Consider the following 23,356-nt stretch of genomic DNA (forward strand, 5'->3'; position numbering starts at 1 on the left):
AAGGGGACACAAGTTCAAGGTGAGGGGCAGGAGGTTATGGGGGGATATGAGGAAAGACTTTTTTACCCAGAGGGTGGTGATGGTCTGAAATGTGTTGCCTGTGCTAGTATCCCAACTGTTCACATTATATATATATATTAATGATTTGGAAGAGGAAACTAAATGTATTATCTCCAAATTTGCAAATGATACAAAGTTGGGTGGGAGGGTGAGCTGGGAGAAGGATGCAAGAATGTTTCAATGTGATTTGGACATGCTGAGTGTGTGGACATCTGCATGGTAGATGCAGTATAATTTGGATAAATGTGAGATGATCCACTTTGGTAGCAATAACAGGAAGACAGATGATTATTTGAATGGGTGTAAATTGAGGGAGGTGGATACTCCATTAGACCTTCAGGTCCTTGTTTATTAGTCACTAAAAAATAAAGGCTATGGGCCAAGAACTGACAGATGAAATTAGGTGGGAGTTCAGGTGTTTGCCAGTGCGGACCTGATGGGCCAAAGGGCCATTTATGCACTATATGATTCTATGACAGCAGAACTTCATGCGAACATCCTGGGTGGCATGGTGGCACAGCTTTAGAACTGCTGCCTCACAGTGCCAGTGACCCGGGTTCAATTCCAGCCTCAGGTAGCTGTCTGTGTGAAGTTTGCACATTCCCCCTGTGTCTGCGTGGGTTTCTTCTGGGTGTTCTGGTTTCCTAACAATTTAAAGTTGTGCAGGTTAGGTGGATTGGCTGTGGAAAATTATCCCTTATTGTCACAATATGTGTAGGGGGATTAGTGGGGTAAATACATAGGGTTAGAGGGATAGCGCCTGGGTAAGATGCTCCATCAGAGTCAGTGCAGATGTGATGGGCCAAATGGTCTTTTGTACTGTAGATTTCTATGATTCTAAGCTCAGTTCTTAGACAGGTTTGCTTTTCATCTGGTAACATCTGTCACGTATCAGCGTTTATGTAGTAATGTAAGTTAATAAGCAATACATGCATGTGTCAAAATTATTACAAAGATAGAAATAATCATTTTGCATTGACATTTTAAACAACCCGTATTGCAGAAGGGTGTATATGATCAGCAAAACTGCAAGAGGTTTTGGGTAATAATTTCAAACCAAGCTAAGCAGAGCAGCATTCTTCATTGTTTAGACAGGACGCTGTTTTGGTTCATATCCCCTGTTTCCTGTTTAACTGAGTCAGTTTCTTCTCTGTGGGAGCATGGTGCCTCCAACACGCCCTGAACTAGACAGATAATAAATGTGGTTTTGAATTATTGAAAAAGGTAACAAGTCCAAAAACACATCTGATGCTACTGAAAAGCCGTAGCATTTCACGTATGACTAACAAGCCAGGAAAATAGTAACACAAGTGCTCATAATTCTCCTCTCAAAAAGACTGGCTGATTGAAATCCATGAATATTTAATTGTGGCAAGTAGAACAGTTATCAACTGTTATAATTCTCTATTCTCTTGGGATGGCGTGATGGCACAGTGGTTAGCACTCACAGCACCAGGGACCCGAGTTCAATTCCGATCTTGGGTGACTGGCTGTGTGGAGTTTGCACATTGTGTCTGTGTCTCCAGGTGCTCCAGTTTCTCCCACACTCAAAAGATGTTAGGTGGATTGGCCATGCTAAATTGCCCCTTATAGCGTCAGGATGAGTACAGGGTCAATACAGGAAATGGTGCCTGGGTGGGATTGTTGTCGGTGCTAGCTCGATGGGCTGAACTTTAGGGATTCTAATGATTCCATGCTATGATTTGTGATCTTGAAGTTCAAAATATGCCTTTCCACCTACAAGGATTATAATTCTTCTGTGCACAGTATTCAAATATGAAGCACCAAAGCTTGAGATTGTTCAGACAATTGTTACATTGCCGACATGTTGATGCCGCGTTGCCGCACCCACCTACATGACAGTGTGAAACATGCCCTCTTAATTTCTTTTGGTAGAGCATCAGATGATCCAGAGAGAAACACATTAGTTTTCTTGCCAGAAATAATGCTCTGTCAAAATTTGGGAAGATTTTGTGCCATACTGCATTTATTTTGCTGCAAGCTGGGTCTTACTTGGCTTCTTGGCATTGTCTTGTATTCCTGTATCCCATTTCCAGACAGTCCGTTGTCTCACTTTCAATCTTGCCACAAAGTGAATGCAAGAAGTTCACTTCAAATGAATGGTGAAGGTTAGATAATGATGGCCAGTTGGTTGGACTAGTACAACTTGCTGGATTGTGAAAGGACACGAGTACTTTCAGAGGCAGAATAAAGCCAGACCAACATGAGTTGCACATCTCATACCCTTATTGCTGCCATGCTGCCATCTCACACTCTTATTGTTCCTGTCAAGTTGCCATTAAGGGAGACAGTGGCCTAGTGGTATTATCACTAGACTACTAATCCAGAAACTCAGCCAATATTCTGATGATCTGGGTTCGAATCCTGCTCATTGCAGATGGTGGAATTTGAATTCAATAAAAAATATCTGGAACTAAGACTCTACTGATGACCGTGAAACCATTGTCGATTGTCAGAAAAACCTGTCTGGTTCACTAGTGTCCTTTAGGGAAGGAAATCTGCCATCCTGACCTTGTCTGGCTAATGTGACTCCAGAGCTACAACAATGTGGTTGACTCTCAACCTCCCTCGAAGGGCAACTAGGGATGGGCAATAAATGTTGGCCAGCCAGCAATGCCTATGTCCCATGAATGAATAAAAAGGAACCCTTCTAACTTCCATGCAATTAGACATTCTGGTGCTCAATTTAGGAAGCATTTCAAAGTTCATGCAGTGTACAAAGTTGTATTAATATCTGACAAGCTTCTGGGATTGAGGCTACAGCTACCAAACTTGGGCAGCATGGTAGCACAGTGGTTAGCTTCATGGTTCCAGCAACATGGGTTCAATGCCTGGCTTGGGCCACTGTCTGTGTGGCATTTGCACATTCTCCTCGTGTCTGCGTGGGTTTCCTCCGGGTGCTCCGGTTTCATCCCACATTTCAAAGATGTGTGGGTTAGGTTGATTGGTCATGCTAAAATTGCCCCTTAGTGTCCTGAGATGCATAGGTTAGAGGGATTAGAGGGTAAATGTGTAGGGATATGGGGGTCGGGCCTGGGTGGGATTGTAGTCAGTACAGACTCGATGGGCCAGATGGCCTCTTCCTGCACTGTTGGGTTTCTGTGATTCTATGGTGCTTGTAACTGTTAGTGGGGCCTGGGATGGAATGTCTACAATAAACCACAGGAGCCTTCAAGCAGACAGAGAGCAGAGTAACCAGTGCGATATTAGTGGGATTTGAAATTGACCTTGCATGAAATCCCTCAAAGATCTTTCAGCAGGGAGACAGAATACTCCCCAATCAAGCAGTGAGACCCTCCAGCCACGTCAAGTTCCCAAAGCCCCTGTACCCTAGAAGGTCTGCCATCCCATTCTGCAGCATGGCAGTGGCTGACTTGCCTTTTTGCACTCTGGAGATTAGTGCTAAGCGGTACTCACTCCTCGCTGCCTTTGAAAGCCATTGCACCTGGTCCACACTTCAAGGGATGAGTAATGATTCGTGCCTATGTGACTTCCTGCTGGGGGGGGAGGGGAGAACATTCCCTAGGAGAGGGGAGATGATCATATGCCAAATTTGCTAATGAGATTGAAATCAAGTCAATTCTCACACTATCAGCCTCGTGTCCTTTCTGGGTGAGATCTGATTTGAACCAGTGGAAAGGGAAAATTGTGAACTGGCATCAGGTGCAAAACCGTCTTTGGGCCCACATGCAATTTCCTTTGATTAGCGCGATCTGTGGCGAGCGCAATGTGGTTGCAAAATCCCGGCCAGTGTGTTAAGTACATGAGAAATAAACAGTGCATTAGTAATCGTGCTGTTTATATAAATGAATGTCCTTTCTGTAAAGAAAATGAACATGTATATGTTTGCATTTTCTGGTGTTCAGTACTTTCCATAGCACTTCCATTTATCATTATACTGTGATAGACATACTGACCACATATCACAGGGAACATATCACCCATGCCTTGTATCAAACGCCAGTGCTCACGCTACAGAAAATCAATTGTTTTCCTGGAGGAAGTGAGTGCGCTGCTACATGCTTTGGAGTTTCAGCTGACAAAGAGCAAGTGAAATTAGTTCCAGGACGGACAGTGGTGCAAGTTGACCTCCTTCTTCAGATCTGTGCATGCCACTGATCACAGAGTTTATATGTAAATGCAAGCATGGTTTATGTTTAAGCTATTCTAACGCTAATAGAAAGGCTTTTGTAATTTGATGTTGAAATTCAATTAAGTTGTTGAGGTACCCCATTATTTTTGTGCAGTCCAGCTTAAAAAGAAATTGTTGCACTCTTTGTTACAAAGTTAGCGGTTGGTTAAAAAGCAAAGCCACATACATTAATATTGTTGCTGGTGCGTGAAGTGTAAAAGTTGTCAATGTCACAAAAGGCACGGAAACTAAGAAATGAAACAATTGTGCATATGTACATATTTAGCCAGGTAGCCAGATACTTCTTTGTCTTTCTTCAAAAAGGGCGCCACAATGGCACAGTGGTTAGTATCTCTGCCTCACATCGCCAAGGACCCGGGCTCAATTCCCGCTTGGGTCACTGTCTGTGTGGAGTCTGCACATTTTCCCCCTATCTGTGTGGGTTTCTTCCATGTGCTCCGGTTTCCTCCCACAGTCCGTGCTGGTTAGGTGCATTGGCTGTGCTAAATTCTGCTTCGGTGTACACGAACAGGTGTCGGAGTGTGGCAACTAGGGGATTTTCACAGTGACGTCATTGCAGTGTTAATGTCGGCCTATTTGTGACTAGTAAACTTTAATCTAAACTTCAACGTTAAGTTGATCAGGGAAATGGTTCTAAAATTTCACAACAGCTCGTGCACAAGGGAAACCTATTCCTAATATAAAAATCAATGACTAGCTGAAGTATACAATATGCAAAAATAAACATAAGCAGGAATTTACCTTTATGCTAGTGATATTATCAAGTGCAAAATTACTAAATTACAAAATGGATTCTGAGTTTTCTATGAGATGATCAGTACTCTTTCAGGATTATTTTGTTTATTCAAGATGTGGGCCAGAATTTTCTAACCATTCACGCCAGCAGGATTTACCCATCCCGTTACAGTGAATGGAAATTCTCCGACTTTGCTGCGTGAACGGCTGGTTAGATCGCACCCGTGATGTATTACTCTGACCAAAGAACAATGGAAATAAATTAAATAGGACTGTATTTGAAGATGGATTTGTAGTGAGTCAGTTGATGCTTTGCATTACAGCTGATGGTTTCTTTCACATTACAAGTTTATGCCATAGTTAGAATTCTGAACTAAACAGGACTGGCTTGGCTTTGAAAGAACATGCAATATGTTTAAAAAAAGCAAAATGTTAAAACAAATACTACAGATATTGGAAATACACAGCAGGTCTGTCAGCACCTGTGGAGCAACATTCAATATTTCAAGTTCATACATCTCTGCGGAAGGGTACGACTCTGCAAAGTCAACTGACTATTCTCTCCTCGGCTGCTGATTCACTTTCCCTGTGACTGGTGTGATATGTTGTATGTGTTAAAGCACGTCAAACATATTTTACATGTTGTTCCTTAACTGTGTACTCCGAATTCCCACCCTCCCTGAAAATGTCATGTGTCAATAATTTAGCCAGCTGCACTTTGCTCAAAACATGGAATAAGGGTGGGAAATTCTGTCAGTGTGTAACACTATAACTAATGACAGCAGTGCGACAACACTGTGATGAGAATTGTGAATGACTGCAGGATATAGACTCGCTGGAGAAGGAATGAGGTGACAAATTCAGTTCCATGTGGGAAAAGCTGAAGTACTGTACGACATTTTTGAAGTATGGATGGAGTAAGAATTGTGAAAGGGGAAACACCTTCTCTTGACCATGCAGTTGATGGAAGCATAAATCAGCTTCCCGCACAAGAACGCAAGATTATATGACATTTAGAGCATTTCCATCCATCCAGAAAGATTCTATTGTCCATCAAGTCTGTTGGCTCTGACTCCAATTCAAAGATTCCAGAGTTTTCACCTCTTATTATTCTTTCTATGGTTCTCCAGATTTTTTTGCATGCTTTTGAAAATCTAAAGATTCTCTGATCTTTCTTCATAAGTCAAGTCTTTCACCCAAAGATTGTGGCTGTCATTGTATCTCAAAGCTTGAATATTTCACTTGTGTCAGTTGCAGGAACTGGAAGCAATGATCAAAGACATAGGGTGGGATTTTACGGCCTTGCTCATCCCAAAACTGTAAAATCCAGCTCGAGGTCAATGGACCTTTCCATGATCCGCCCTTTGCCTGCTCCATGGTGGGCAGGATGGTAAATTTCCGGCCATAGAATCCCTACTGTACTACAAAATCATAGAAACCCTACAATAACTCTCCCTCGCCCCACATCACACCAGCAATGCTCCAGTCCTCTACTCATCATAGGGGGACAGGGGTGAGACCTTTTAAACCCATTCAAAATGTTCCCTCATCCATACTGTGCTTCACAACACCTCTGGGGAGTTGTGAGCCATAAGTCCTTAAAAAACTGACCCAATTCCATAAATAAGAACATAAGAAATAGGAGCAGGAGTAGGCCATCTAGCCCTTCGAGCCTGCCCCGCCATTCAATAAGATCATGGCTGATCTGTCATGGCTCAGTTCCACTTTCCCGCCCTCTCCCCATAACCCTTAATCCCCTCTCTTATCAAAAACCCATCAACCCGCGTCTTAAAAATGTTGAGCGAGGTAGCCTCCACCACTTCAACGGGCAGAGAATTCCAGAGATTCACCACCAGAGATTGAGTGAAGAAGTTCCTACTCAACTCCGTTCTAAACCGCCTCCCCTTTATCTTGAGGCTGTGCCCTCTAGTCCTACTGTCCTTTCTGAGTGGGAAGAGCCTCTCCACCTCTATCCTATCCATCCCATTCATCATCTTATACGTCTCAATGAGATCTCCCCTCATTCTTCTAAACTCTAATGAGTACAAGCCTAGTTTATTCAGCCTCTCCTCATAGTTCAACCCCCTCAACTCCGGTATCAGCCTAGTAAACCTCCTCTGCACTCCCTCCAAGGCCAAAATATCCTTGTGTAAGTGCGGCGACCAAAACTGACAAATTGCAGAGGGCTAGGAGATGACTATCCCTGCATTGGAACTGGTTAGTTTGGGAATGCAGCGTGCAGACGTGCAACCCTCATCTCGCACTGGTGAAAATGGGGGGTGCTGGGAATGGAGCCAGTAATCTCAGAATAGGATAACTACCATCATTTCAAACGTCCACTGAGTCTCCCTCGTCAGCAAAAATCCATCCAATTCCCCATTACAGGGCCATCCCTTCTATATCCAGAGGCAGGGGAAGAAAATGAACTGCCTGGCAGACCTACCTGACTCCAGACCACTCAAACCAGCCTCCCATCCATTGACTCTGTCAACACTTTCTGCTGCTGTGAGAAAGCAGCCAGCGTAATCAAAGACCCCACACACCCTGGACATTCTCTCTTCCAGCTTCATTCGTCAGGAAGAAGACACAGAAGTCTAAGGCCACATACCAGCCAACTCAACAACAGCTTCTTCTCTGTTGCCATTAGAGTTTTGAATGGATATTATATTAAGTTGATCTTTCTCTACAGCCTAGCTAAAACTGTAACATTACGTTCTGCACCCTCTTTTTTTCTTTCTCTATGAATGGTATGCTTTGCCTGAATTGTGTGCAAGAACCAATACTTTCCACTGTATACTAATACATATGACAATAATAAATCAAAGCAAATCAAAAAGAAAGCCTCTAGCATCAATGATCATTCTGTTTGTGCTGAAGAGTACTCATCTTATCCTTGTCCTTATACACTATTAGTGTCACTGTAAAAACCATTCACTGAGGTACAGATTCATAACTACTGCTGAATAACCTATCTGGACATGAAGTACTAATATTATGGCCAGAATTTTACTAAGCCATCCGCCATGGGAATTGGAGTGGGCGAGAGGCGGACCATGGAAAGGTCTACTGATCTTGGGTAGGATTTTATAGTTTCAGGACAAGCAAGGCCTTAAGATCCTGCCCTATGTTTGTTGATTGTTCAATTTCTTCATTACAATAGACAATCCGCATTTTTTCAAATTATCTTAAAGATGCTTTGCTATTTCAGCTTCTACCTTAATTCCATGTACATGTCCAAATCATTTATTTGACTCCAGATAAAGAATGTGAAGGGGTATTCAGTGCATTTTGCTCTCCATGGGAATATTTCAACATGATTGCCTGCTTACTTCACTCGATAACATCATTGGTGATAGACACCTGGAAATCCCCTTGACTTGGTGCCAGATTTAAACCAACATTGCGAAATGGGAAACCCATTCCACAGACATCACTAGCTCTTTGTGACCAGGCCAGCAGTGAGTGACGTCTCCACGCCACTCACTATGACTTTGCAGGTCTATGAGTACCAGAAACTCCACTGCAAAGTATCGCTTCAAAACATTTCCACTTAGGTTAATTATTGAAGTATTCATATTGTCATTTTTTTTCAAAAGAACAAAAATATTCCCTTCCCTCTTGACACCAAGAACTCCCACTACAATCCGGTTCTGCAGGATCTCCAGTGCCTTGCTCAAGTTCTTTAAGGATAAGCACGAATGCAAGTGTCAGTAGATTAATCAACTCTTGTTCATCAGAGCAAATCTCAGTCATGCCCTGGCCTGATTTCCACACACCTACAAATGTATAGCATGGTCATTGGATAGAGAATCAAGGGAAAACATTCTCATTGATTGCCCTCCCTACCCTTCTCCACTCTCTTATCCTTTATACTCCTCCCTAAGTCCCTATTTCTCATAGCCTCCTTACCTCTATTACCCTCCCTACCACTCAAACCTTCCCTACCTTTTCCCCATGTAGTTAGAACAGCTGCCTCACAGCATCAGGAACAGGGTTTGATTCCCAGTTTACGTCACTGTCTGTATGGAGTCTGCACATTCTCCCCATGTCTGCATGGGTTTCCTCTAAGTGCTCTGGTGTCCTCTTACAGTCTGAAAGACGTGCTGGTTAGATGCATTGGCCATGCTAAGTTCTCCCTCAGTGTACCTGAACAGGCACCAGAGTGTGGCAACTAGGGGATTTTCACAGTAACTTCAGTGTGTGTGACTGTGTGGAGTTTGCACATTCTTCCCATGTCTGCGTGGGTTTCCTCCAGGTACTCCGGGTTTCTACACAATTTAAAGATGTGCGGGTTAGGTAGATTGGCCATGCTAAATTGCCCCTTACTGTCAGAGGGACTAGCTAGGGTAAATGCAAGGGATTATGGGGATAGGCCCTGGGTGGGATTGTGGTCAATGAAGACTTGATGGGCTGAATGGCCTCCTTCTGCACTGGATTCTATGATTGCAGTGTAAATGTAAGCCTAATTGCGATGCTAATAAATAAACTTTAAAACTTTAAGAACACTGAGTGCAATTGTGACGTATCAGCAGTTCCGCCTTAGGTAACAGCCCACTCCTCGTAGAGCAGGGCATTCTGGTCGTTTTGGTTCAGCACCAGATTTGCCAGCTTGTCTGCTCATTTGGCATTCAGAGGAGCTGAATTGTCTGATATCTCAATGCTTCACTTTGCCAGTTTAACATAAAAAGCTGGAATCAATTGGCAACTAAACTGATTCTAGTGCTGAGCTTTTCAACACCAGTGTGGTGTACAGGTACCTGCATCAGGTAGATTAGAAGTATGAATTCTATCAGTGCTACTATCATGTCAGCACATCTAATGCACAAAATATTTTTAGATGCATGATAAGAACTTGCTGAACTTTGGAGCTTACGTGGTCAACCTCACCAGTAGGTTGCCAAATGAACATTATAAAATTTCAATGAAACAGCAGTGAGCTGTGTCTAATAAAGCGATGAGATCAGTACAGACAATTCAATAAATATTGGACAAAGGACCACTCTAGCCTGGCTTGGCATAAATGGCTGTCACAAGGCTAATTCAGTTAGAATAAATGGTTAATCCCAGGATGTGAGTTTTAATGCCGCCACCCTTGGATGACGTGGTCCTGTTTTCTGTACTCAGCTTCAGCCCAAAATTGAAAATAAACCTTGGCAACCATGTGATAGATTTGTGAATTAATTTCCTCCACAAACAGGAAGACATTATTTCATGACATGCAAAGGCTTTAATCCGATGTAAGCCTTGTTATGGCAAAAACCAAATGTGTTCACGTTGTAGGTTGCAGGAGCAGCCTAGTTCGCAGAAAGGGATCGGCTATCAGGCAAGGTAGATAAAAGAAATACACTGATCAATCCAGGTTAGATTCCTTCTAGTTTTATCTAAAACAAAATCAAATTTATCCCCAAGATTTTCATTGCAGTGCAGCCTGTATTACCCCATTCTGCTACGTTACTTCCTATAGTCAGCTCAGCTACTGATCTGAAACACATACCTATTTCTTTGCTGTTGCTGCAACATAGCAAACATCAGAATACCTGATTAAAGCCCCAGGAATAAGGTGGGATTTTCCTCTCCCTCCGCAGTGTGTTTCATGGCGGTGGGATGTGATGTGCCGTCCCTGGCAGCGGGAACTTATGATCCCGTCATTGTCAATGGGGTTTCCCATTGAACGGACCCCTCGCTGATGGGAAACCTGAGGCAGAAGTGTGCCATTGGCTGGACCACAAGATCCTGCTAGTATAAACTCCAGGAAGATTTTGACACATAGGATCATAGAATCCCTACAGTGCAGAAGGAGGCCATACAGCCTATTGAGCCTACACCAACAATAATCCCACCCAAGCCCTAGCCCTGTAACCCCAACGTATTTACCCTACTAGTCCTCCTGACACTAAGAGACAATTTAATATGGCCAAACCCGGACATATTTAGGCTGTGGGAGGAAACCAAAGCACCTGGAGAGGAAACCCACGCAGACACAGGGAGAATGTGCAAACTCCACACAGACAGTGACCCGAGGCTGGAATTGAACCTGGTTCCCTAGTGCTGTGAGGGTCACCACTGTGCCACTGGTTTCATTTAAAAACTTGAATGAAAAGAGATGCTTTTGCCAATGAATCTCTTTGGGGACGATGAGGATCATTTTCAGAGGATAGAAATTACTTTTTAAAAGTTTGTTTGTGAGATGCACAGGCTGCACGGTGGCACAGTGGTTAGCACTGCTGCCTCACAGCGCCAGGAACCCAGGTTCAATTCTGCCCTTGGGTCACTGTCTGTGTAGAGTTTGCGCTTTCTCCCCGTCCCTGCGTGGGTTTCCTCCGGGTACTCTGGTTTCCTCCCACACTCCAAAGATGTGTAGGTTTGATTGATTGGCCATGCTAAATTCTTCCTAGTGTCAGGGGAATTTGCAGGGTAAACGATGGTTATGAGAATAGGGCCTGGGTGGGATTGTGCACAGGCTCGGCCTCCTTCTGCACTGTAGGGATTCTATAATTCTATTCTATGATTCTATGATGTGCGTATTGTTGGCTAGGCTAGCACTTATTGCCCAACCCATGAAGTGGTCACCCATTACAGCCTTAACAGAATCGACTTTGCATTGCATTGAAATCAATAGAAATGAAAATTGAGCAGTTTCTCGAAGCTGGGATTTTACCCTCTGTCAGCAAATTGAAAATTACACCTGAGACTCTTTTATTTCTTTTGGAGAAATAAAGTATATGAACCTCAATGTAACTCAAGAACTCCTTTATAACATAAGACAGCTAAGGTTAATGAAATGTTAGGATTGCGATCAACGATCAGATTGGAACAATGTGCATGTTTGAGGGAGGCATGCCTGAAATTTGATTACATTTTAAACTAAAATGAATGAGTCAGACCTATTGAGTGAAATTTGACAAGTTTGTTCTTTAACCCAAGTCTCTGCAAAGCCACTTGCCTCTGGATGTTTGATATTGTGCTTTTGAGCATGACTGCTTTTGGGAAATTATTTTAACCCTCACCCTGCCCCCATTTCATTGGCTTTCATTCTCCAGATAAATGTATCTGTCAGCTTGTACCTCTGCGCATACCTGCTTTCCAGCAGACTTGGACAATATGGAACATCCAAGTGGTCAATGGGATAATTGTAGAAGTGAAAATATGTCTAAAAAAATTTGTTTAAAAAATTCATTTTTAGTGTCACAAGCAGGCTTACATTAACACTGCAAGAAGTTACTGTGAAAATCCCCTAGTCACCACACTCTGGCGCCTGTTTGGGTACAAGGAGGGAGAATTTAGCATGACCAATGCAGCTAACCAGCAAGTCGTTCAGACTGTGGGAGGAAACCAGAGCACCTGGAAGAAACCCACGCAGACACGGGGAGAATGTACAGATTCTGCACAGTGACCCAAGCCGGGAATCAAACCAGGGTCCCTAGCACTGTGAGGCAGCAGTGCTAACCACTCTGCCACCATGCCGCTAACTGCATTAGGAGATTTAATAACTAATATTTGCTGAATATTCTGATGATGTTTTCAAGTAAAGGATATTTAAACTAGAGCTATTTTTAAAAAAGTAGTGAAACATCGGTGAGGGATTCAATGCTTTAAATTGAATTGTTATAGTAATCTTTGAAACGCTTGAATAAGATGATATATCAAATGGCAATTTCCTTGCAGAGTTAAATTAACTCTGTTCTCGTTATAAATTCAGATAACATTCTAATGCCACAGTTACTCTTACACCCGAGGGTCAGCTGTAAATTATTAAGCACAACACCAGCTTGAGTTAGATATGTGATCTTCTCACTTTGGACCAACCATATGCCAAAACTCGAATTGGCATAGTCAGGGCATAGCACTTTGAGGTCAGGTGTCAAGTTGATTTGATACCGAAACAACTAAGGTGGTTAAAACTGCAGCAAGATTAAACAGCAAAATGGGAGTATTGAGATACTACGTTCACACTGGACTGGATTTTCCAGCCTTTCCGACCAGCAGGATCTTCCGGTCCCGCCTAAGGCAACCACCCCTGCTATGTTTACTGGTAGTAGGATGTGCTATTTAAAGAGCCACACAAATCACCATAGACATCGGCAGGACCAGAAGAACAACTGGTGGCCACCAGGAAATACACTGGTGGGGCGGGGGGTGGGGAGAAGTGGGGATAAATATCATCCACTACCTGTGTTACTCATAACTGGGTATACGTCTATGGGCAGGTGTGGCATAGATCATGCAGAGATCCCAAAAGAGAAAACGCTGGAAAATCTCAGCAGGTCTGGCAGCATCTGGAAGGAGAGAAAAACACTGGGGTTTGGAGTCCAAATGACCCTTTGACAAAGCGCAAAACTGTGGCAAAGTGGATGTATGGATGACAAAGGGTCATCTGGGCTCAAAACATCAGCGCTTTTCTCTCCTTACTGATGCTGCCAGGCCTGTTAAGATTTTCCAACATTTTCTCTTTTGGTTTCAGATTCCAGTGCCTGCAGTAACTTGCTTTTACCCCATGCAAAGGTCTGTTGATCTTGGGTGGGATTTTTCTTTCTTAGGGTGAGCGCGGCTAGAAAATCCCATCCAATCTGTCATAAAAAACCACAGATTTTGCTAAATGTTAAATATTTCACCATGTTGTTGACTGCAATAATTTAACACTGCCAAAATATTTTTATGAATAGCTCCTCTATAAATTACTTAAATCTACTGTAATTTGGTGATGTTCACATGATATTATCATCACAAAGGTAAGTATCAATTAATCTGAGGCAGCAGCGTGAGAATAAAGAAAATAAACTACAATGGCGTGAGTTGTGTCATTGTCATTATTTGTGTTTGATAGCAAAGATTATATAATGTAATGGAGGTTTGTGTTGTTGCAGCCTTGCCCAGGCAAGGTCCCCCAGTTTGTTAAGGTTCTGGACAAGACACCCCCAAATTATTATGATCCTGGATGAGTAAGGATAAGCCCTCTCAGTTGGTTGCAAAAAGGCTTAGTTAAAAAGGAGCCCTTCCCCATGGATTCCTTTTCCCAGCCTAACTATATTTATGTTTTAGAAGGAAACAATTTAACTCAGCTTTCAAAGTTAGAAGAAGATGAATTTGTTAGTTAGTAACTAGTGAGAAAAAAATAATAAAGGGCAACACCAATGCACACATATTATAAATGAGAAGTGAGTCCAAAAATAAAAGTTAAAACGATATATAAATCTGTCTTTATCTGTGAGGAGTAGATGATGAAATGTTGTGGCCATTAATTTGGGTGATTCCAATAGTGCTGACTTTGGCAGAAGAGCAATTAGTTTGAAGATTCTTGATCCTAAAGGATAGTTGAAGAGAATTTTCCTGTTTGATTGTGGCTTTGCTGATGTACAACTTGCTCCCAGCAACCAGGGAGAGAGAGCTTTATTTACCTGCAGTGGAGGGATGCCTGCTAGATACTCTTCAACTGTGACCTACAAAACACACATAAGCACAATCATTCTATAACACCAGACTGGCAAACAGGGACCAGGGTTTCAGTTGGTTGTGAACTCTTTCATTGTGTGTTCTTGGAAGGGAAAAACTAAACATGTTTTTTGCCCAGTAATTGCTTTTTTTCAACTCATATTATGTCCACAATCTGGAATATAACTCATAGGAAATGGTTTCTGCTGAGGTGGTAATCAGCCTCCATTATCTCCATAGGAGATTACAATTCAGGTTTTACATTGCATCTCTTCCTTTGAAGTGTCTCTATCTGAAGTGAGGTTTGACATTCCATGATCTCTCTTACGACTCAGTATAATCTACACAGGAATTTTCCACACAGCCACTGAATTACATTCTCAGCCACCTTGGATTGTATGTCTCTTATAAAAAGGCATCCTTACTTAAATGTTCAATATGTCCTTAAGTAATTTGGGGCTATGATGCATTATCGTGACACATCTCCCACACAATGAGTGAAATGAGAATAATTCTCATTTCACAACAAACAGAGAAAAGAACATTTAAATATAAAATAACTAACGCAATCACACATACATACATTCTCCTAGCTTGGTCAATATTATCTTTTCAGTTCCAATCAGGTCTCTTTAAGTCCTGGACAGGTCTACAGTCACGTTTGATTTCCCAGGAATGCAAGTGATTTTTAGGTGTTACAGTTAGAAAATACCTGTCGGAATTCTGGGTCTTAAGCATTTACACAAAATTTACTGGGTTGTGGTCAATATAGACTGTGGCCTCTCTGAACCAATTTTGGATATATCTCTCAAACTGTCTGAGAGCAAGTAAAAATCAGAGGGTTCCCTTCTCTCCAGTGAAGAAATGTTTCTGAAGAAATTTTAATTTTTTCGAAAAATACCCAGCTGATTTCTTTATCTCTGATTTGTGTGGCGAGTGGAAGACAGCCCCTGTGTCACTTACACTGACGGCTACTTTAAATGCTTGGTTAAAGTTCAGAGCTGCAAGCACAGGCTTGCCTATTAAAGTGGCTTTAGCTTTTCAGAAACTGGCATTTCTCAGTCCACACTGCCTTTGTTTCTTTTCTGTACTAGGTCTGTCGGCGGGGTAGCTACTGTGCTGAAGTTTGGGACAAATGTGCTTTAGAGTCCACTCATCCCCAAGAATTCCATGATTTCCAGTTTCATTATGGGGAATGATGTTGCTATTTATACGTTTGCAGCCTTAGACAGTACTTGCCCATGACCCACTATATATCCTGGACAGGCCACTTGAGCCTCAGCAAATCTGTTCATTGTGACATTGATCAGAAGGCCAGCTGATTGTACTTTCTGGAAGAGGGCTTCAGTGAGTTTCCCAGGCTGCCGCTGTACACTGGGAGGTTGTCTTAATACACTTGGCCATCCAGGTAAGCCCACCACCACTTGGTTCAGCAGCCTTTGAAAGGTGGCTGGGGCATTTCAGAATGCAAATGGCGGGGCTTGACACAGGTATAACTCATCTGGAGTTACAAAGGCGAACATTTCCTTTCTGTGGCAGTCAAGGGAATCTACCACCATCCCTTGAGTAAACCTCTGTTTGTAATGTGGGCTGCTTTACCTGCCCTATTTATGCAGTCTTCCAAACGGTATATTGGGTAGGACTTGTCATTGATCACCTCCTTAACTTCCCAGTAGCCAGTGCAGAACCTTGTGGAGTTGTCTGTCTTGGGCACCACCACAACTGAGGAACTCCAGCTACGATTCCTAGGCTCTATTGGTTGGTGCTTCAGCATATAGTTAATCTCCTTCTGAGCCTAGATGACAGGGATGTTGCCTTATGGGAGGGGCGTCTCCCACATGTGATTTGATTCGATTTGATCTGATATATTGTTGTCACATGTATTAGAATACAGTGAAAAGTATTGCATCTTGCACGGGAAGGCATCCATCGCCAGAGCAAGGCGACTTCTTGCAAGCGGTGCCCAGCACACCCTCTAATTCTATCTTTTACTCTTATTCTATGACATTCTGCACTCTCTCATTTCCTTCTCTATTCTCAAAAGTATCTTCCCCTAATTTTCCTAGAAATACACTAGCATCAAATGTGGACATTTCTATACTTAGAATCATAGAATCATAAAGTGTAGAAGAGCGTTTTCGGTCCATCGAGTCTGCACCAACTCATGAGAAACACCTGAACTTCCATCTAATCCCATCTATCAGCACTTGGCCCGTGGCCCTGAATGTTACAACATATCAAGTGCTCATCCAGGTGCGTTTTAAAGGATGTGAGGCAACCCACCTCCACTACCCTCCAGGCAGTGCATTCCATCCCGTCACCACCCTCTGGTTAGGTGCATTGACCCGATCAGTCACTGGAGTGTGACGACTAGGAGAATTTCACAGTAACTTCATTGCAGTGTTAATGTAAGCCTTACTTGTGACTAATAAGTAAACTTTAACTTTACTTTGGGTAAAAAAGTTTTTCATCACATCTCCCCAAACCTCCTGCCCCTCACATTGAACCTATGTCGCTTCATGACTGACCCTTCAACTAAGGGGAACAGCTGCTCTTTATTCACTCTATCCCTGTCTCTCATAATTTTGTACACCTTGATCAAGTCTCCGTTCCGATAATAACAACCCAAGCCTATGCAACTTCTTGTCGTAACTTAAATGTTCCATCCCAGGCAGCATCCTGGTGAATCCCCTCTGCACCCCCTCCAGTGCAATCTTGCCCTTTCAATAACATGACGGCCAGAACTGCACACATAATTCTAGCTGTTACCTCACCAAAGGTCTACAACTATAACTCCAACATGACTTTCCTGCTTTTGTGATCTATACCTCGATTGATAAAGGCATGTGTCCCATATGCCTTCAGTAGTACAGACACAAGAAAGCCTTTTTAGCGGCATTTTTTAGAACTAATTTCAAAAGAATAATGTACTTATCCCACTCTAATTCATTTCTGTGGGAAGAATTCTGGCCACAAGCCTCCAATTTGTTATAACCACTCCCCTGGTGACATCAAGTGAATCTCTTACCAACCGGAACATGTCCCCAAATTGTTATGATTCCAGATGAGAAACACCCAAATTATTATGCTCCCAGCAGGGTAAGGAGAAATTAATTTGCTTCTCTTTTTTACTCAACCCCATCTGTTGGTCAAGGCAAAATTAATTTTAGAAATATCTCTTTCCCCGTGCATACTTTTTCCCAGTCCAAATGTATTTACGTTTTAAAAGGATCTGATTTAACCAGCTTTCTTAAGTTAATGAAAGAGAGAGTTTATTAGGTATTAAATACAAAGAAAAATAATAAAATGCACCCCATATACGCACAAATTAGAAATGAGAAGTGAGCCCAAAAATAAAAGTTGAAAAAGGTATATAAATCAGTCTTTGGCTTGTCTGAGAGGAATTGTTGGTGAAATTTGCAGCCATTCTGTTGGGTGATTCCGGTGGTACAGCCTTTGGCAGTCGAGCAGTTAGTTTGGAGATTCTTGACTCTGCAGGGTGGCTGACAGCAGTTGTCCTGGGGCGAATGGGATCAAAGGTTATGGGGAGAAAGCAGGATTAGGTTCTTGATGTGGACGATTGGCCATGATTGTGATGAATGGCAGTGTAGGCTCGAAGGGCCAAATGGCCTCCTCCTGCTCCTATCTTCTACGTTTCTATGTTTCCTTTTTGACTGTGGCTTTGCTTACTCGTAACTTGCTTCCAGCAATCAGGAGATTGCATAGAGATATCTAGTGGACATTTATCAACCATGACCTGGAACTTTCTAGATAGTCACTAAGTTACATTCTCAGAATTTACATTCTCAGCCATCTTAGGCTTGTATTCCTTGTTATAAAAACAGATGTCATGTTTAAAGTTTCAATATGTCCATTAATAATTCAAGACTATGATCTGTTGTCATGACAGTGTGAACATTTGATATCCTTTAATTGGCCTATAAGCTGAAGATGTAATATAATTTTCAAAATGGTTCTCAAATATCAGTGTAGCCCCAAAAGAATTAATTTGTCAACATGTTCCATGTGTAAGATGTCTTAAAGATGTTTTATGCTTTCTATGCCGTGAGGTTAGAGTGGCCATCCTCGACATCAAGGTAGCATTTAACCAAGTGTGGCACCAAGGAGTTCTCGCAAAGCTGGAGTCAATGGGGATCAGGGGGAAAAGTTTCCGATGGATGGAGCCATTTCTAGCACAAAGGAAGATGATTGGAATGGTTGAAGGTCAGTCATCTCAGCTTCCTCAGGATAGTGTCCCAGGCCCAACCATCTTCAGCTGCTTCATCAATGACTTTCCCACCATCATAAAGTCCGAAGTTTTATCATCATAAGTCAGAAGTGTGGATGTTTGCTGATGATTGCACAATATTCAGTACCATTTGAGACTTCTCAAATACTGAGGCAGTTCATGTCCAAATGCAGCAAGACCTGAGCAATATCCAGGCTTGGGCTGACAAGTACCAGGCAATGACCATCTCCAACAAGAGAGGATCTAACATTGTCCCTTGACAGTCAATGGCTTTACCAATGCTGAATCCTCCATTATCAATATCCTTTGGGTTAAAATTGACCAGAAACTGAACTGGACTAGCCATGTATATATTGTGGTTATCAGAGCAGGTCAAAGGCTAGGAATCCTCTGGCGAGTAATTCACCCCCTACAAGGCACAAGTCAGGAGTAAAGTGGATACTCTCCACTCGCCTGGATGAGTGTGACTCCAACAACACTGAAGAAGCTTGACTCCATTTAAGACAAAGCAACCTGCTTGATTGCTACCCCTTCCACCAACATACACTCATCCACCATCAATGAAATGTTGCAGTGGTGTGTACCATCTACAAGATGCAATGCAGGAACTCACCAAGTTCCCATAGGTAGCATGTTCCAAACCCACAACCATTATCATTTAGAAAGACAGGAGCAGCAAATATCTGAGAATACAGCCAGCTGGAGGTTCCCCTCCAAATCACTCACCATCCTGACTTGGAAATATATCGCCGTTCTTTCACTGTTTCTGGGGTATTCCCTCCTTAACAGCACCATGGGTGCATCTACACTTCAGGATCTTGGAATTCCTTCCCCAAAGGCATTGTGGGTGCATCTACACTTCAGGATCCTGGAATTCTCTCCCTAACAGCATTGTGGGTGTATCTACACCTCAGGAACTGCAGTGATACAAAAAGGCAGCTCACACCCATGTTGTAAAGGGCAACTGGGGATAGGCAATAAATGCTGGCCTAGCCAGTGATGCCCACATCCTGAAAATGAAGTTTAAAAATGCAAAGGAGTTATAAGTTTTTTACAACTGAAACAAAGAGATAATTTTCTGGTTTTCATGGACAGAATTTTCAGGATAACAAACACCATCCAGAGGGTGGGAACATAACCCTTTCCCACTAACTCTCAGAAGCCCTCTCCCATTTCACGCTCAACTGAGCTTTCATTGATAGTAGGCGGGATTTGTGTCTGCCCTTGGAGGGCTGTCAGAAATTTTGATTGGCTGACAACTCTTCAACCTATCCAGGTACAGTGCTACAGTGGCCAGATGAGGTACTATAGTGCTCTGCCTGGAACTACATCCCGGGAATGTTCTTAAGATGAGAGTGGGATGGTGGAGAATGCCCTGGGGTGTCAGGAATATGGAAAATGCCATGTCGAGGAGTAGGCCGGGGAGATCCCGGAGGAAATGCTATCCATGCAATTTTACACTCTCCCATGCCAACTCAGAACCTGCCTGGGGAGAATGTAAAATTCTGCCCCATGTACCAGTTTCTTATCGTCCAACAACATATGGCCAGTGTTAATACAGAGTTATGAATACCCAGGACTGGGAGGCAGTGGTGTACTGGTTTTTTTCACTGGACCAGTAATCCAGAACCCCAATGTAATACTCTGTGGACTGGAGTTCAAATCCTAGCACAGCAGGAGATGAAACTTTGGTTCAGTAATATTTGGAGTTAAATATGATGACCGTGAAGCATGATTGATTTTGTCACAAGAACTGTCTGATTTACCAATGTCCTTCAGGGAAGGAACGAAGAACAACAAAGAACAATGCAGCATAGGAACAGGCCCTTCAGTCCTCCAAGCCTGCGCCAATCATGTGTTCCTAACTAGACTGTCCGTTTGTATCCCTCTATTTCCAGTCTGTTCATGTGGCTATCTAGATAAGTCTTAAATGATCCTAGTGTGTCTGCCTCAACCAGCTTACTTGGTAGTGCATTCCAGGCTCCCAACACCCTCTGTGTAAAAAATGTCCCCCTCAATCTGCTGTCCTTACCCAATCTGGCCTACATATGACTCCAGATCCACAACAATGTGGTTGACTCTTAAAATACTCTATGAGTGGGCAATTAGGGATGGGCAACGAATGCTGGCCCAACCAATGACACCCATGTCCCACGAATGAATTTTTAAAAACTGCTGATATATTTGTGATGTGCTGTGTCACTTATGACTGAGGACAGATTTCATATTGTGGATGATATATGAATTGTTTCCTGCAGTATCTGAGTCTCTTTTCCAATTTGCATCAAATGAGTCGACAAAACCAATGAGGACAAAATTGGGAACAGATAACATGGATTCAGGGGTCTGACTTAAACAGTGTAAGGTGAAAAGTTACGGTGAGGTACCTGCTGATTGCGAATGGCCAGACAGAAACAAACAAGGTCATTTAATCAGTTTGAATAGATTAAACAATTGTCATTTTATAAGTAAATAATAGGCCTAGAAATGTAATGAGCAGGTGGCAGGCAGGGTGGGCACTACAGGCACCTGTTTGTATAGCTGCAGGGGCCAAGGAAAATCCCACCTGAGGTCAACGGACCTTTCTGTTGTTCGCCCTTCGCCTGCTATGACTCCTATGGTGGGCGGAACAGGAAAATTTACCACTTTGAGAATATGGCCATCACGGTTAACTCGTTTGTATGTTACATGGCAGAGGGGAGGTGTGAGTAGAGTGAGGCCTATTAAAGTGATAAGAGTATCAGTTACAAACCAAATGAATAGGAAGAGAAGGGTCATTTAAGTAATTCGTACATCAAAAATTATACTTGACGCTTCTTTCTCCAGCTGAGCACAGTTAGATTCAGCACCAGTCAGAGTACACAAAGCAAAAACTATTTGTTATTCTTCTCCCAAAGGCATTATATGCAAAGCTGCTTCCCCCATTCCATAATGCGAAGAATCGCAAGCAAGCAGTTATGATAGCTTCAGATTACAATGAACTAACACTTCTGACTTCTGCAAAGCATCTTTGACATTTTTGTATGCATTCTCACAGCCCCATGACTGTTTTACGTGTAATAAATTATGCAATGACTTCAATAATGTAGCTAAGTTAGAACAAACTTGTCATAATAATTTACTAATCCTAGTAAGTACCTCAATTGCATCACATTCATTGGACATTGTGCTTCTAAAATAGCGCCCTTTTTTTGGTGCTTTATGTAGGCCTTTATTATCAAAAATATGCCCATTAGATTCATGCCTGAAAAAGTCATACTTTTCTCTCTTGATATGCAGGCCATGTGCTTGAAGACATTCCAATGATGCTTCTAAATTATTCAAATACTCTTGTTCACTGGACCCTATAATTAAAATATCATCCAGGTAACATTGTACACCAGAGAGACCACTTAAAATCTGACCCATTGATCTGTAGAGTAGGGCTGGTGCAGATGTTTTTCCAAAAGGTCATTTTCTTTAATGGAAAGGATCTTTATGACTAATAATAGTAAACAATGGTTGAGATTCAGCAATAAATTCATCTGTAAATGTGCTTGTGAGAGATCAATCTTGCTGAATTTCTGCCCACCTGATATCCCAGCAAACAACTCTTCAGTTAAAGGAAGCATTGTTCAGCATACAACACTGGATTTATGGCTGTTTTAAGATCACCACAAATAAGGACTGAACTACCCGGCATCATGACAGGTATGATAGGGGTAGCCCAGTCACTCATTGCAACCAACTCTAACACATCATTATTAACAAGTCATTTTAGTTCTTCTTCAACCTTGGACAAACTGCACATGGCACCACTTCTGTCCTGAGACTCTTTGATTGACTATTAGGCTTTATCTTGAGTTTCACTTGAACTTTCTTAATTGAGCCAAGTGTCTCTTTGAATACAATCTTGTATTTATCCAGGCTGTGCTGTAGGTCTGTTTTGACATTGGCCAGTCTGTTGGCAGCACTCCAGTTAAATCTTATCTTCCCTTCCCATTATCTCCTGATGGAGCTGAAAATTACCACAGACCACACGGAGAGGCAACTCCGCTGTTTGTCCACTCAACTCTATATTGATCATGGTGTAACCTTTTAAAAGCATGATCTGTGGGCAACACAGTAGCACAGTGATTAGCAGTGCTGCCTCACAGTGCCAGGGACCCAGGTTCGATTCCCGGCTTGGGTCACTGTCTGTGTAGAGTTTGCATGTTCTCCCCGTGTCTGCATGGGTTTCGTCTGGGTGCTCCGGTTTCCTCTGAAAAACATGCTGGTTAGGTATGTTGACCCGAACAGGCGCCGAAGTGTGGCGACTAGGGGAATTTCACAGTAACTTCATTGCAATGTCAATGTAAGCCTTACTTGTTACTAATAAATAAACTTTATCTCTTCCATGAATGTCCTTAAAATTACATTAGCTGGTTGTAAAGGAAGATGCTTCACTTTTGTTGGTAATAGTCTCATAAATTAAAGATACAGCAGCTCCAGTATCAACCTCCATCCGAATAGATTGCCCACTTACTTTGGAATCACCCAGAACCTAAGATCCACTCTGTATGGATAAGATATTCAGTTGAAGCTCCATGGATCTTAATGACCCACCATTTCTCTTGCAGGCACGAGTGACTTGAGTTTGCTCTGTAATTTTTTACTACTTCCTTCCCATTACTCCCCTTTTGACCCAGGAGATAGTTGATTTGATATTTTTAAATTAAAATGACCCCAGC

This window comes from Carcharhinus amblyrhynchos, chromosome 3 (genome assembly GCF_965287045.1).
Source record: "Carcharhinus amblyrhynchos chromosome 3, sCarAmb.v2.hapA, whole genome shotgun sequence".
NCBI classification, from domain to species: domain Eukaryota; kingdom Metazoa; phylum Chordata; class Chondrichthyes; order Carcharhiniformes; family Carcharhinidae; genus Carcharhinus; species Carcharhinus amblyrhynchos.